General features: G+C 29.9%; 1 long non-coding RNA gene across 1 annotated transcript; it reads left to right on the top strand.

Annotated features, from left to right (window-relative positions):
• The first annotated feature begins 3,003 nt into the window (after nucleotides 1–3,003).
• On the top strand, nucleotides 3,004–6,802 carry LOC141450521 (uncharacterized). Its single transcript, XR_012456145.1, has 3 exons — nucleotides 3,004–3,254; nucleotides 3,788–6,209; nucleotides 6,296–6,802. It is a non-coding gene; the product is annotated as an uncharacterized lncRNA (long non-coding RNA).
• The last annotated feature ends 8,658 nt before the right edge of the window (nucleotides 6,803–15,460 follow it).

The raw sequence follows: 15,460 nt of genomic DNA on the forward strand, positions 1-15,460 counted from the left end.
TGAATATGAAATCAATTTTATGTTGAAGGTATAAAATACAAAAGGTTTACACCGACTGGAGTAGAAAAGAAGTATGTTTGTCCGGTATGCGGACGTTCCTATGGCTACAAGAAGAATCTAGTATCGCATCAGAAATATGCTTGTGGTACAGAGCCCACATTTCTGTGCAACTTGTGCAACTATAGGGGACGACACAAAGCTGCGCTTAAAGTTCATATGTTCAATCATCATCACATTAATAAGTGGGTTTAACTTTTTATTCACTTTTAAATATTTTGAATTAATTATAGCCTAGAAATGGTTTTTGGAAAGTGAATCTCATCAAGATCCCTTAGTTTGCTTATTTTATTGTTTATAATCGCGGTTTTCAAACCTTCTTTTCTCTCGTACCACCTTGAAGTATTATCTTTAAAGAGATCATTATGATTTTTGCATGTGCGATGCGTTGCTAGCAAGCTCAGTTGTGACGCATAATATACTATTTAATGTAAAGCCATATTACCCATTTGTCGCAATGGTCCATATCGTACCACTGTTGATAATCATTCTCTGCTAAAAGGTTTTCCCTGATTTGTCTCTTTGCGTGTTACAAGAGGTTTAGTGTATGGATTAGACCAGTGATGGCGAACCTATGACCCGTGGGTCAGACGATGACCTACAATTGCTAGCCAACCATTTGTTTGTTTACGCGAGCTGATTTAGATTATCTAATTTTGTGGATAATTTATATTTTATCTGTATTTTTTTTCAATCACGTATTGTCACAAAAGCAATTTAAATGCTATCTATCAAACCTTTAGTTTGATCATTACAGTTCTAAAACGCTAATGACGACAAATGCTTTTGTAGTATCTGAAATAAAGAAAAGTGTTTACAAAATATCAATTAAAATGTATAATTTTTACACATATTTTGTTTGTTAACAAAAATCGACAACCCAAAGCAAATAACCATATTTAGATTTTTCTTCAGATAAAACACACTTTTGTAAGATTTTGTTCAGTTATGTTTGTAAAAAGAGACTTCCATAGCACTTGTTTTTCCCGCAAGGGGTAGCTATTGCATGCAGTTACTTGGGGAGTTGCGCCCCCACGGATTACCACAGTACAGTACACCATGCACTCTCACCATAACAATACACTTACACTTACATAAAACTCACACAAGGTCATAATCAGTACACACCTTAGGACTACCGATCCTAGGAAGCCTCCCCGGAAGGGGGAGCCGGTCTGAAGGTTCTAAGGTAGCAGCCCTACCGTCAGACTCGGATGCTGAGGGCCGATAACCCCCACATCCTAAACCAACCTATCACGAAACCTCAAAAATTGATGAGGCCAAGACTCTTCATGAGTTGTAGCGCCATTTAAGAAGAAGAAGAAGAAGAAGATAGCACTTATTTCGTCCCGTTTTACCCGTTAAGCCAACTGAATCTTAAAGATGTTTTAGTTTTGAAAATATTCAGTTTAAAATGCTTGTGCAAATGGGCATTAGTGACCCAAGAGCTAGTACTAAAAAAAAAAAAATGAACAAAATTTGACCCACGTCTCAAAAAGGTTCGCCATCCCTGGATTAGACAGTGCAAACATTCGTTTAATAATTGTAAGTCATATGCACGAACATGGAGATATAGAGGTGTTCCGTTCAAACCAGCCGGGATTAAAAGAATCTTGGTAAGGGAAGTAAAAAAGTGGTAGGCTTGTATCTTTACACTGAACTGAAGAAGTACCTACAAAAGGTACCCCACTATAGCTCGATAAGTGCCTCATTGGAAGCACTGACTGTACCCTGACTTGTTCAGGTTGTAGCCGCGTCATTTCCAGCTTGTCCATCAACTTCGTTGAAAAGAATCCTTGGACCTTCTGAATCAAAAGAACTGTCTGGGGAAACCGTATACTGCTAGGCACCTGATTTAGCGAACAACCTGAAAAAATACATTCTCTTCCATGTCCTTTTAGAGATTATCATTGCTCTGTTGAGAATTGGAACGGTAGTCTTGTACAGAACAACCTGTACTACTCAAATTAATAAAGAAACAAACTTAATTGATCAAAATTTGACCGTAAATTTATTTTGCAATGTTCCAGATTGGACCCCTTAGTTACTGGTAAATACTATCAAGATTTGCTAATGTGATCAAAAAAAAAAGAGAAGAGTTTAATTTAAAGTCACAAAGCGGCCTTCATCACACACCATTTGAGATTTTATTTATTTTTTTGGTGTTTGGGTTTTTGTTTTTGTGCGAACTGTGACAAAGAGGAAGAAGGAGAAAAACATATTAAATAATTCAAATTGTTATTATTTGAAATTGAATGTAAATAATATTTTTAAATAAATGTTATTTAGTTTATACAAACTTGTTTCTTTTTTCTTGATTATTACATTTCCAACTTAAAATAGTAACAATTATTAAGCACTTCAAGGTTAATTAAGGATTGGAAATCTTCTAATCCTTAATTTAATTAATATCATTGTTGGGTTCTGCATTAAGCTTAAATTAAAACAGGCACATTAAAACAGTCCTCTTTTAACTTATTTTTTTTCCTGCTTTACTTAGTAACTAGCATTAAAGCGATTATATCTCTTCTGAGAACCTCTAACTGAGGTTAGAGGATGGATAGATGTGGTAGTCTGCTGGTTGGATATCTGGATTAAGAGAAGATTTTTTGCCAGAGGATTAGCCAAGAAAGTTGAATAGCAATTGAGTTAAATTAGAACTTAGAAACTATTTATTTATTATTTTTTAAAAACAAAATCTGAGGATTTCTTTATAAACTCTTTGTAAGAAACTGCAGATCTTTTGAAGAACACTAAAGGATTCATACATCACTTTGCTGTTTGATGCTGTTATAAAAGAGAAAGAATTAAGAAAAAACCGCTTTCCCAGCTGAAAAGGTACATATCTCCTATAATTTGTTGATAAAATTTCATAGATTTAAAAATTTTGCTTCAATTAAAAAAAAAAAATACTGACCTTCTCTCTTTTCAATTATTTTTTTCAGCACAGTATCAATGTGTAACATGCGGTCGCTGTTACAATCATCGTGCAGGTCTTTGGCGACATCAGAAATATGAATGCGGTATACTGCCACAATTTCCATGTCCTTATTGTCCATATGCTGGCAAACGAAAAGAACATATTAGAAGACATGTACAAATGAGGCACAATAGTGATCTGTAAAAACTTAAGAATATGGTCTTATAGTTAAGTTTTCAGTTATTTAATGGTTACTATGGATTAGATCTCAACGTGGGTAAGTCTATTTATCTATATTTGCACGTAAACTTAGTAGTAATCCGCAATATTTATTGATAGTTGTTGTGTAATTGATGATGATTCAAACTCTACAATATCTGAATTTATGCCCTTCGTTTTGCAGGATTGCAACGTACATCTGCTGCAAAGATGAAGTTTATATAATGTTGCAAAATGCGAAGAAATAACTAAAGGAAACTTTATTAACTTAAAGATTTATACTTCCATCTTATAGTGAGTCTATAAAGTCCAATAAAGGAATTTTAAACTTTGGAAATAAATTTTCTCAGTGTCTGATTAGAATAAAGATGGAATAAATTGGCCGAATTTAGAAAAATTGAATGAAAACTTTGCATAATGTGAACAAAAACTCAGATGATGATTTATTCCAAGTCATACTATTTTACTATTTTCTAGTTTTATTAAACTATTTTTCTTTTTTGGTAAACATTGCGGATTACTAAAAATAAGTTTTTGAAAATAAACTTTTCTCATACCACTAAAACTAATACCACCTTTATTCTATTGCAGGAAAACAGTATTCCTGTGAAACCTGTGGTCGCATGTATCGGCAGTATCGCAGTTTGTGGCGACATTTGAAGTTCGAATGCGACCGGCCGCCAACCTTTAAGTGTCCTTATTGTCCAAAAGCGTGTAAATTAAAAGAGAATCTAAGAAAACATGTAGCATCTTTACATCAAATATATATTTGATATAATTTTGATAGAACGGCAAAATATTTATTTCATTAAACTCCCATTTCAGAGAGTAATGTACTTTTTTTTACTGGCCAAATAATCATGGTCATGTGCTCTCAGTAATGGCAAATTCTTTGCAACATGAACCGCTTTCAGTTTGAGGAGGAACTATTCTGAACCCACATGCAAAAACCCAAGTTCATTTTGGTTTTTTTAGTTTTAATTTTTTTTTGTTTAATTGTCGATTATGTTCGTTGCTACGTTATTTGTTGCTGCTTTATTTTGACTTTTGAAGTTTGATGTGCTCCTTATGGTTTTTATTTATTTTTATTTTTAGGAAAGAATGATCATGTCTGGCTGCAATAGATAACGTTTTTAATTTTATATTTACATGTTTGGTAAATATGTAGTTGTTTTCATCGTCTCTCTTGTTGTACACAATTATCCAACAGTTGCATTTGGGTGTTTTGTTTGAAACAGCTATTTTCTTTGTAGCTTTCACATACTTTTGACACATCCTTAAGTATTATTTATAAATGTTAGACGGAAATTTAAGATGTGCTGGATTTAATTAACTCTTGAAATCGTTACCCATAATAGTAGCTAAAATTTTGCAACAGAATTTTGTCTTTAAAATAGTTAGAGAAGCAGAAGTTTTGGAGACATTTGGTTTGCAGCTCGTCCATTTTCCTTGTTATCTCTCTTCAGATTGGCTTGGCTGAGGGACTAAGAAGGCATATCGCTATAATGCCGTTCACAGCTCTCAAAATCTGACATTGTAAAAATTTCATTCTTCTAATTCTTCGACATTGCAATGGTAACTGGGACATCAAGATATCTTACTTAAGATATTCGGCCATGGTTCAAAGGAACTCCTTACCAATAAATAAACCTTTTTAAGTATTTTTTTCTTTTATAAGAAAAATAAATAAACATAAGCTGCTTCAGCATGTTAGTATTAGGCTGGAAACATAGTGGAGCGGCGAGCAAAGCGGCGAAATCAAACACAAGTTAACATATGGGACCGCACATAGAGGGGAGCAAAGCGAAGATAGAGCAACGCTATCTATAGAGAGTGTTTGTTTTTTAGCCGCTTTGCTCTTCGCTATCATCGCCGCTTTGCTCGCCGCTCCACTGTTTCCAGCCTTATTAAGCGCCTGGGACTTTTACAATATTCTACCATCCAGGTTGTTTTTTTGGACAATTTTGTCCATCACTGGTCTTGAACTGCAAAAAGACTTTAAACTCCTATGAAAAGAAAAGTCTAAGAGCGACTAGAATCTAAAAATCATGGTCATGTGCTCTCAGTAATGGCAAATTCTTTGCAACATGAACCGCTTTCAGTTTGAGGAGGAACTATTCTGAACCCACATGCAAAAACCCAAGTTCATTTTGGTTTTTTAGATTTAATTTTTTTTTGTTTAATTGTCGATAATGTTCGTTGCTACGTTATTTGTTGCTTTATTTTGACTTTTGAAGTTTGATGTGCTCCTTATGGTTTTTATTTATTTTTATTTTTAGGAAAGAATGATCATGTCTGGCTGCAAAAAAACTTTTTTGCTTCTATAGTGAAAAATAAAACCTTTGCCAACAAGAAATATCTAGTTAAACCTAGCTGATCAGTATTTTGGGAACTAAGTATATCATGTTCAATAAATTAATTTTATTCTTATACGTAGTATTAGTAATGCGAAAAAGAAACAGTGTTTCATTTATAGTGATATTTACTTTGGTGGCAAAGAGTTCGCCTTCTTTTTTCCAATCTTTTCTTAATCATGATTCCATCAACTTTTTGATTAACATAAGGAAAAAGTGTTTTTAAAAAAAATATTAAACGGAGAAAATAGTGTGCATTGTTAAAAGTTCTAGCGATTTGGATGAAGAGAAAGTGGCTGTGGTAGTTTCACTTCCAACTGTTGCGGTAGTTACTGCGGGCATAACTTTTATAACCACGTTGAATTATAGTCACAATTGTTGCTTAGGTGAAATATTGAATGTTTCCATTAGTTATATATCAGTAACGGCTACATTAATTTGTTTCTTTTTTCTGGAATGTTTTATTTTATGGTTTTATTCGTATTATTTATTTTGTTTTATACAAATCTTTTCATACCCTTGCTAGCTAGGCCATTGTTAGCTAGTCCTTGTTTTTTCAAGTTGATACCAAAGGGAATAAGTAAAATAATTATAAAATTCATGGTACTGTTCACTGCACCAATATTTATGGATAAGTAAAAATGAAGAAAGACACACAGGTAAGTTTATTAACTTATGTAATATTATTTTTTGGTTTTAACCTATTTTTGAAAAATGTAATTTAAGAAAGTAATTTATTTTTTAGGTAACTTAATGGTAATTACAGCTTTCCGTTGGTGCCAAAATATTAATTTATAATTACTACAAGAACTGGGTGAAGACCTAAAAGAATAGAGAATCATTTCAGGCCTAAACGGCAAGAATTGTTTTAGTGCTGATCGCAAATAAAACTTTTAAATTAAAAAAAAAAATCTTGTACAATAAATATATATATTTTGAAGTTTTGTTTTGTTGTGATCTTTTGTTTTTCTCAGTCTCCTTTCTTCTTTATATTTTATTTTTTCATTTACCATGTTTATTTCATTAAACTAATCTTTTTGTTGGAGAAATGTAACGTAATTCTTTTTTCCTCCTTCTTAACAAATAATTAATTAATAATTCAAGAATTAATGTAAAACCCTTTCCAAAACAGCTAAGATTATTGATCTCTTTGAATCCAGTAGCTTTTCATTTCTTTTGTAGTATTAACTAAAAAATCCACTAAAAGCGCAGCACCCAAAGGGAAATCAAAACTTGAATTCTGCCCTAATAACCAATGCATCAGCCATTTGCACGATAGAAAGGAATTTAATTTAATAAATTGCTTTCAAAAAAAATTTTTTTTTTGGTCTATATTTGAAATATTAATACTTCTTTGATTGGTGCATCAAATAATTCGTCATAAATACATCTTTGATTGATAATAATACCATGATAAATTAGCAAGTAACGATGAAAATGGATAAAAATTACTGTCTCCAATAAATAGGTTAGCTTAATAGAACTTGGATTTTGCAGTTAAAATTGGATCAGTATAGGTTTTTTTTATCTTACATACATTTTTTTGAAAAAATATTTAACCTCAGTATATTGAATTAATATTGTTACAGAGATCAGATACAACTGTGGTAAATGTGGTAAGAGTTATAAAACTAAGGTCGGCTTATACAATCATCAGAAATATGAATGTGGTAAAGATCCACAATTTCCGTGTCCACATTGTCCATATAGATCAAAAAGAAAGGGCAATCTAAAGCGTCACGTGCTAATGGAACATGAAGCTACTAAAGAGGTAAGAGGAGCGGCAACTGCTACAGATGTCATGGCTATATTGAGCACTAGTTCTTCTCCAGCATTTCTTGAGGGATATCAGTATTGATGATGATAAGATGTCAATTGAATCATCAGATCCAGGATACCACAGGTCATGTAAATCCCTCTTTCTTCAAGCCTTTTATATGTGGGAATTCATCTTGTGACAAGTTCGAATGACTATACTATATTTGTTACTAATTTATTTATTTTTCACAAAAGGGACACAATTCAAAAACTTTTTACGACGATTTATTTAAGTAGTAGTCACTCATGTCTAGTGCCTTTTTATTCTCAGAAAGGCTCTGAAGGAGAGAATATATATCCTCTCCAGATCCAGATATGACAATGTAAATCAAAAACTTCGTCAGGCAATAAAATCCAAATATAAATATGATGCATATCTTCACGGAGAATGACTTCAACGCGTTGTTTGTTTGGAGATTATTTTTGAAATTTCTGGAGTTTTGATCCAAATAAAAAATTGATTAAGTGGATTTGAAAGTTTCATTGATTGAAACTTACTTTTTTTTTCAATTTGAAAATGTGTCTTTTCTTAACTATTAGTGCTCAATAAGAGATTTATTTTAAAAGAAAAAAAAAAAAATATGTTGTAGAGATTTGTATTATTATGAAGTTTTGATAATGATAAAGTAAAGATGCCTTATAATTTAAATATTTATTAAAAAAAAACAAAAATCTAAACAAAAAGTATTTAATATATAAAAAAAGTATAATTAATATTAATTATATATTTGACTGAATTATTTATTTATTTAATTTCTTTTATTTAACATTTGTTATCAGGCTGATGATATTTGTTTTCAACATTTTTACGATAACGCAAAATATGATCAAACCAAATATGTTCAGGTATTTATTTTTGCCATGATCTTTATTTAAAAAAAATTTCACAAAAAAAAATAAATAAATAAAGATTGTATCTCTTTTATTTATAAATATTTATTTTTAAAAGAATTTATGTTTCACTGTTTTTGTTCGTGATTATTTATTTTTATAAATCTATTTATTTTATTTTTTTGTCTTCTTATGCTAAACTTATTTTTATTTTTAATTTATTTGTATCAAATTATATTTATTTATTTATACATATATATCTAATATATTTGAGGTGGTAGGTTTAATTTTTTAAGATTATTACCTAAAATTTCTATTGGGACCAAAATTTTTTATGCTTGTATTAAGAAAAAATATTAACGAAGCAAAAATAACTGCCAATTTAATTTAAATACTCGTTAATTAATTAAACAAAGGAAATTTTAGGTTGAGTTAAATTAAAAAAAAAATGAGTGTATTCTTATTTTTATTTTTATAATTATTTATTTAAATGAAAGTGTAATTCTTATTTATAGAACTAATCTTAGAGCGCTCTCTAATAAATTAATGAGATATGAATTATTCTTTTCATTTTTGTGAAGATTAATAATTTGTATAATAGCCTAAGTTTTTACTGGTCAAGATGTCAGAATTTTGAGTTCCCAGTATCTATTGAAACTGATAGATGAAATAACTGTTTTATTTTTAGATTGGAAGTTCGCTTGTATCTATGACAATATCATAATTTAAATTTTGTTCTGCATTGTGCTTATGTATAAGTAGCTGATTTTGAAGCTTCACAGTTCGCAAAACAAAAACAAATATTTAACAGAAACGCCAGCTTCACATTTGCATTCAATTCTGTGCTTATTCTGTGCTTTTGTTCATTTTAATCAAAATTAATGATGTTTGCTTTTTCACTTGATGATCAGCTGGCACTTGGAAGATATTTATGTGCAAATATTATTTATTTTTTTTCTTTTGCTTTTGTGGTGGTCGTTAGCGCCTTTTTGTATTCTTTTCCAGAAGTAATCATTTTTTTGAGTTTATATGATTATATTTATTTTTAACGATAGTTTATGTTTCTTATTTTTGTAAAATTATACATAAATGTTCTTTGTTTTTTTTAAATTAATGTTATGTAAAAGTTTAATGTCATTGTTATGGATGTGGTGTATTTTTTTATTTATTTTTGAATTTATTATTTGTTGTTTAATTATAATGGAAAAATATCTAAATATTTATCTTTTATTAGTTTTGTGATTATTATTTTTTTTTATACATATGTAAAGCTTTTTTTATCTGTATTATTTATTTGATAAAGTTTGGGGTTGATGTATTTCTGTTTTACTTAATTTTTTTTTTTTAATTACATATTTTTTGGTGTAGAGTTAAATTTAACAATATAAAATATACATATATATATAAATATATAATGACACAATCTATGGATTAACAATATATTTTATTAATATATATAAATATATATATTTAGGATTTATTAATCATTTATTATATAAATATGGAATCAGTGCCTTGCACATGTTCACTTAACTGTCATAGAATTTTACATATCTATTTTGTGAAATTATATATATGCTATTTTTTTTTTTTTTCTGGTGTATTGTATACACAATAAATTGTGGTTATTTTTATCTGTTTAATTTTTATGGTTTTCTTTTGTATGTTGGTGTAGACATAAGTATTTTTATACACCGCAGCTGGGAAATATAATATTTTTAGTTTAGGTACCAACAAATGATTAGAACAGTCAGGTTTTAGTGAAAATTGATAACTTTACAATCAATTTTCTAAGGTTTTCTTGCAAACTGCTTTCAAGATTATATTTAAATTTTGTGTAGGTGGTTACAATCACATAAATCTACAACTTTTTAGTGGAAACATTTTTGCTGGAAATTTGATAGAGTTATTTCTGGTCGAAGGAGTTGGTGGTGTAGATTCTCTCTGAAGTGAAATATGGCTCAAACGAGAAAACTTCTTCTTTTTTTTTTGGAGGGGCTTTGAAAAAGTGAATATTTAGCACCAATAATATTTTTCAGGTATTTTTAAAGTGTGTCTTTTAATAGGTTTTCTTGAAATCGAAGAAAATGAAAAGTAAAGTCCTTTCAGGGGTTCATAAAAAAAAAAATTCGTTCAAATTTCTAATGGTAGTGAAAGTAACAATGCCAACAAGACTTCCTAGGATCAATTTTAATAAACTAAATGAGACATTTTGTGGTTTCAATAGTGAGAGTTGGCAATTTAGGTGGGTAGAGAGTTACCGTCTGCTCCAGGCTGGATAACTTGGCAGAGTTAAGGGCTAGTAAGGATTGATTTTTTTAAGAAAACCCTGGAATTTATTTAATTTTGCAACCTATTTCCAGGCTTTTTTGTCTCTGGTTTTACATTTCATCTTTTCTTTTACCTTCTGGCAAGTGTTGGCCAGAAAGACTACTCCACTCCAGAGGGTCTGTTGTAGACCTTTTCAACGTTTTCAACTTACCCTTTTTTTTCAAAGAATATTTTTTAAAAGACTGGTAAGTTAGTTTATTTTTTTTTAACGGAATTAATCATTTTAAGTAGTAAGTATTTTTTATTTAAAATTTTTCAATAATATTTAAACTAATTTAATTTTATTATTTATAAGTAACTAAATATACACATCTTTTTTCAGATATTATGTATAAATGTGAAAATTGCGATAAATCTTATTTACGTAAACGATGTTTATGGAGACACAGGAAATATGAGTGTGGAATGGAACCACAATTTGATTGCAAATATTGTCCATATAAATCCAAACAGAGTTATTATTTGAAACGTCATACAATTTGTAAACATTATGAATTAATGTAAATTTGAGATTTTAGAATATTAATTATTAAAAAAAAAAAATTGTTTTTTCTTCGATTAGATAGTTTTCAGTGGGTACAAATTTATATATATTTTTTATTGGCTATTATTTTGAAGCGTTTATTTAAAAGTATATTCTAAAATAGTTATGGCAGAGTTTGCATGAATTCAAGATTAACTATGTAAAGCTATGATGACTTCATCGTTACTGCATTCATCGTTGAACTGTAACTGTTTATTAAATCCAATTAAGAAGAAAATCTGATTCTGATGCCCCTTGAAATAGCTTTAGCGCTTCATCGCTTTCGATTATATGTTTCATCGTCAGCTTTCTTCTGAGCAAACAATAGGAATATGGAGATTTTTTTTTTAACCATTCCAAACTTGGTGTAAGTATACAATAGTTTTTGTTATAATAGTTTGATTAATAGTTTTTGTGACCAACATGATTTAAATCATATTGCGATGTAAATAGTTTCGAGATAAATCTGTTTATGCAACTAAATGTAGGTATTATTATTATTTTTTCTTAATTTTAATAATATAGACAAGGGAAGGGATTAGTTCAGTGGTTAGGGTAATTTAGTTCGAAGAACATTTAGATTTTCTCTTCTGAAGGAGCTTCCAACAGCTCCAGCCGACCGGCAATGTATAATGTTATCTGTATCGAGAGAACATTGTTCGTGGCTGGAAGTGTACTTGAAATAGCTCCACGAATGTCCTGAGATGTTGTTGTTTGGACTTTATAAAATGAATAAAGAGATATAAAAGTACATTGACAGGTGTTGGTGTAGTGGTTATGAAGCGTGCATTTATAATTGGGAGATCACTAGTTCGAATTTGGTGCACATTGGTGTGCACCTAATTTTTTTTTTTTTTTTTTTTTTTAAATGTTAAAATACGTAATATGTGCTTCCGCCAAAACAACTTCTCTTTAATCGGTAAGTTGGACAATTAAAGCCTAGCCAGAAAAAATAGACAATAACTGCTTTTTTTTTTTTTTTTTCATTGATTTAATACTTTTCTGTTTTTGTGTTTTTAGAGAACAGATATACATGCGATCGTTGTAGAACTTCATACAAACATCGTCGTAATTTGGTTAGCCATAAGAGATTTTATTGTGGCCAAGCTCCACAATTTCATTGCCCTCATTGTCCGTACAAGGCTAAAAGAAAGGACTCTTGGAAATTGCATCTTGCACTCAAACATAATCAGTACCAACAACGTCGTTGAAAGTAAAGAGAAGAAAGAAAAATTATATCTGTGTAATTTATTTGTTTGTGGGTTTGTTTTGAATTTGTTTCTAGTTACATATTCATGAAAACTATATGAGATAAGTGATTATTAATTAAAATACAATAAATAAGTTCTGTTTGATTTCTCAAAAAATTTTGTTTTCTTCTTTTAAATTTGTTTTAACTTTATTAGTTACTTGTTATAGAATCTGTTTAGAAAGCCCATTGTTTTATGAAATGGAGTTGAATACTTCGAATTCTGAAAAATTATTCTATTTACAATATTATTATTAGTGAAATAGAAAAGATAGAGTGAGATTCTTCAGTTAAAAAAAGTATGGTAATAATAGTTTCTTATGAATGAGAATTATGCAAGATTCGTTGCCAGTTGCATACATAACTCGCAACTCGCAATCATGGTACCGACTCACGCCCTTTACCGTACCATTATCGAAGATAATAGCAAGCAACTGTGTTTGAAATATCTTGGAACTCCTAATCAGCTGAGTTGTTAAGTGAAGAACAGCAAGCTGAGTGGGTTAAGGAGGACCATTTTTGTTTTTTTCCCCCATCACAATCATTCTTTGTAGAGTGCTTTGCTGGCCGCAAAAATGTGGAAGTAATCAACGATCAAACTCAGTGGTCGACTCGTGAGATACTTTATTGCTGCGATATGTTATACACTACTGAAACCATGGCAACAGTTAAATGTGTGGTAAGATCACTGCTTCCTCTTAGGACATCCCTTCTCAAGTGAATCTAATAAAAAAAAAAAAAAAACCTGGTAGGTCTTGCATATTTCAAAAATGCTCATTTCATCCACTTTTCCATTATTTGCCGGGGTTGGCATGCGCAGAAGATAGAAGTGGCCCAAAAAAAGTGGACGAGTGGATGATGCAGCTGTTAGTGGGAAAAGTTGGCGATAAAAATTAACATTTTCTTTCTTTTTTATCCTTACTTTACTGATTATTAGATTCGACTTAGTCCGTTACATACGAGTGATCTACTCCACAATTTGGGGCTCAAAAAATATTTGACCAGTTACAAGAATTTGAAGATGTAGCTTTATAGTAATGTTGTAAAAACTTCTTTTTTTTTGTCTTCGAGACAATTACCTAGTACTACTATTATTATTAGAGTTACTTTATTATTAGTTCCTGGGTTAGATATGAATGGTTTCTTCTTTGTGCGTGGTCCATTGAATGAAGTCAGCCTTTACAATCTCTTGAAAAGCAGCAACAAAATCAACGCTTCTGGAAAAGGTACTTACTCGTATTTTTTTTTTTTTTAAATTAATGGATTTAATAAAAAAATTTCAATTATTTATTTTAATTAAAACTATATACAATATTATTTTAAAGAAGTAATAAAATTTTGGTATTCTTTTTTGTTTTTGGTTTTAAAGTTGGTGGCCAAGTGGAATCATTGAACGACTACAAGTGTACGAATTGTGGCAAACGTTATCGACACAGAGAGAGTCTTTACAATCATACCAAGTATCAGTGTGGCATTGAGCCACAATTTCGTTGCGCCCGTTGCAATTATAAAACCAGATGGAAGCAAGCTATGAAGAATCATGCAATATTAAGGCATTCTGATTTAAAATTTTAATACATATTATTTTGTATAATTTTTAGATTATTTTCAAAACAAAATGTCAAATTGTTTAGGTTCTTTTTTTCTCTAAAAATAAAGTCAAAGATACGTTGTTTTTTTTTTAAAAATAAATTATTTAATTCCCTCTTTATTTAGATATTCCATTACATAAAATTCTAGGCTTATCACTTGGAAATCAAATTCTCTACCGCAATACAAGTTAACTTAGAGGTTTTCGCATCCGACCGCTCTGCTATCTTAGTACTTTGGTCAAGATATAACTTAAGTTTAATAAGTATTCTGGGCAGAATTAAAAATGACAGAAAGCTAACAAATTCTAAAGCAGAAAAGATTGTAGTTATACATTTAAAAAAAATCATAACGTCAATCAATCAATTATTTTTACTTATTTTTCACTATTCCTAATTTTTATTTTTTGTAGTCGTTCTTTCACTCTAGTGAACTTCCATTGAGAAGTGCCAGCATCTAAACTTGAAAGAATAACTCAGAAATGTCATGTGAGTGTGTATAACGATTTTTAAAAAATATCGCAACATGCCTAAATTCCGAATTTTGTTTCTATCGATAGTTCTACTAAGAGGAAAAATATCCTTAGCTCTTTACTTTAATGTTGAAAATAGGTCTTGATTTTTATTATTTCTTAATTTATTTTACTCATCTATTAATTTACTTTTTTTTTGTATTAACAGTTAACAGGATATACAAATGTGAGAAATGCTACAGAACTTATCGTGCAAAGACTAGCCTACGTTCACATGAAAAATATGAGTGTGGCATTGAACCTCAGTTTCAATGTGAATTCTGTGAAAGTAAATTTCATCATAAAGGCAGTCTGAAACGTCATTATTTTGGGATTCACGGATTTATTATGCCTAAGGATTAAGGATAATTTAGGTGAATTTGGCCTCGGAATTATTGTTACTTTAAATATTTTGCTTTTCTTATTAAACAAAATTTAAACAAAATTTGAGGTTCTTCAATCTGAAAATTAATAGTTTTCTTTCTAATTTTTTAATCCTTCAGAGTTTTCTTCTGAAGTTCTGATAAGGTGACAATTGCCTGCAAATGGCAATACCCTCTAGAGAGTAGGCTAAGTTTTTTTAAAAAAAGATTTGAAGTAGAATTAGTTGAAGTAGTAGGAGCCTCAATTATGTTGTGGTTTCCGAGAAACGAAACTCCAATTAGAAAGCTAGTCAGAAAAATCAACTATATTTCTTTTCATAGTTATTTGAGTTAGATAATGATTTAAAAAAAAAAAAAAAATCAGATAATTTGTTGTAAAAAGTTAGTTTTTATAATTTTTTTAAATTACTTTAGAAATTGTTACCATCTACGCAAACTGTTACAAGATTTTATTGTAATATCATTTTTTTTTTTCTTTTTATTATTCACAGTTAAAAGCTATACTTCAAGTGAGAAAGCGTTCAAATGTGGTAACTGCAATCGTTCATATTGTTTGAAGAGCAGTCTTCGCTTGCATAAAAGATTTGAATGTGGAATTGCACCTCAGTTTCAATGTGAATTTTGTGAATTAAAATTTCAACATAAAGGCAGTTTAAAACGTCATTTAATTTCAA

Source organism: Rhodnius prolixus, unplaced genomic scaffold (genome assembly GCF_049639745.1).
Source record: "Rhodnius prolixus isolate KJV_2025 unplaced genomic scaffold, Rpr scaffold_1, whole genome shotgun sequence".
Classification (NCBI taxonomy): Eukaryota; Metazoa; Arthropoda; class Insecta; order Hemiptera; family Reduviidae; genus Rhodnius; species Rhodnius prolixus.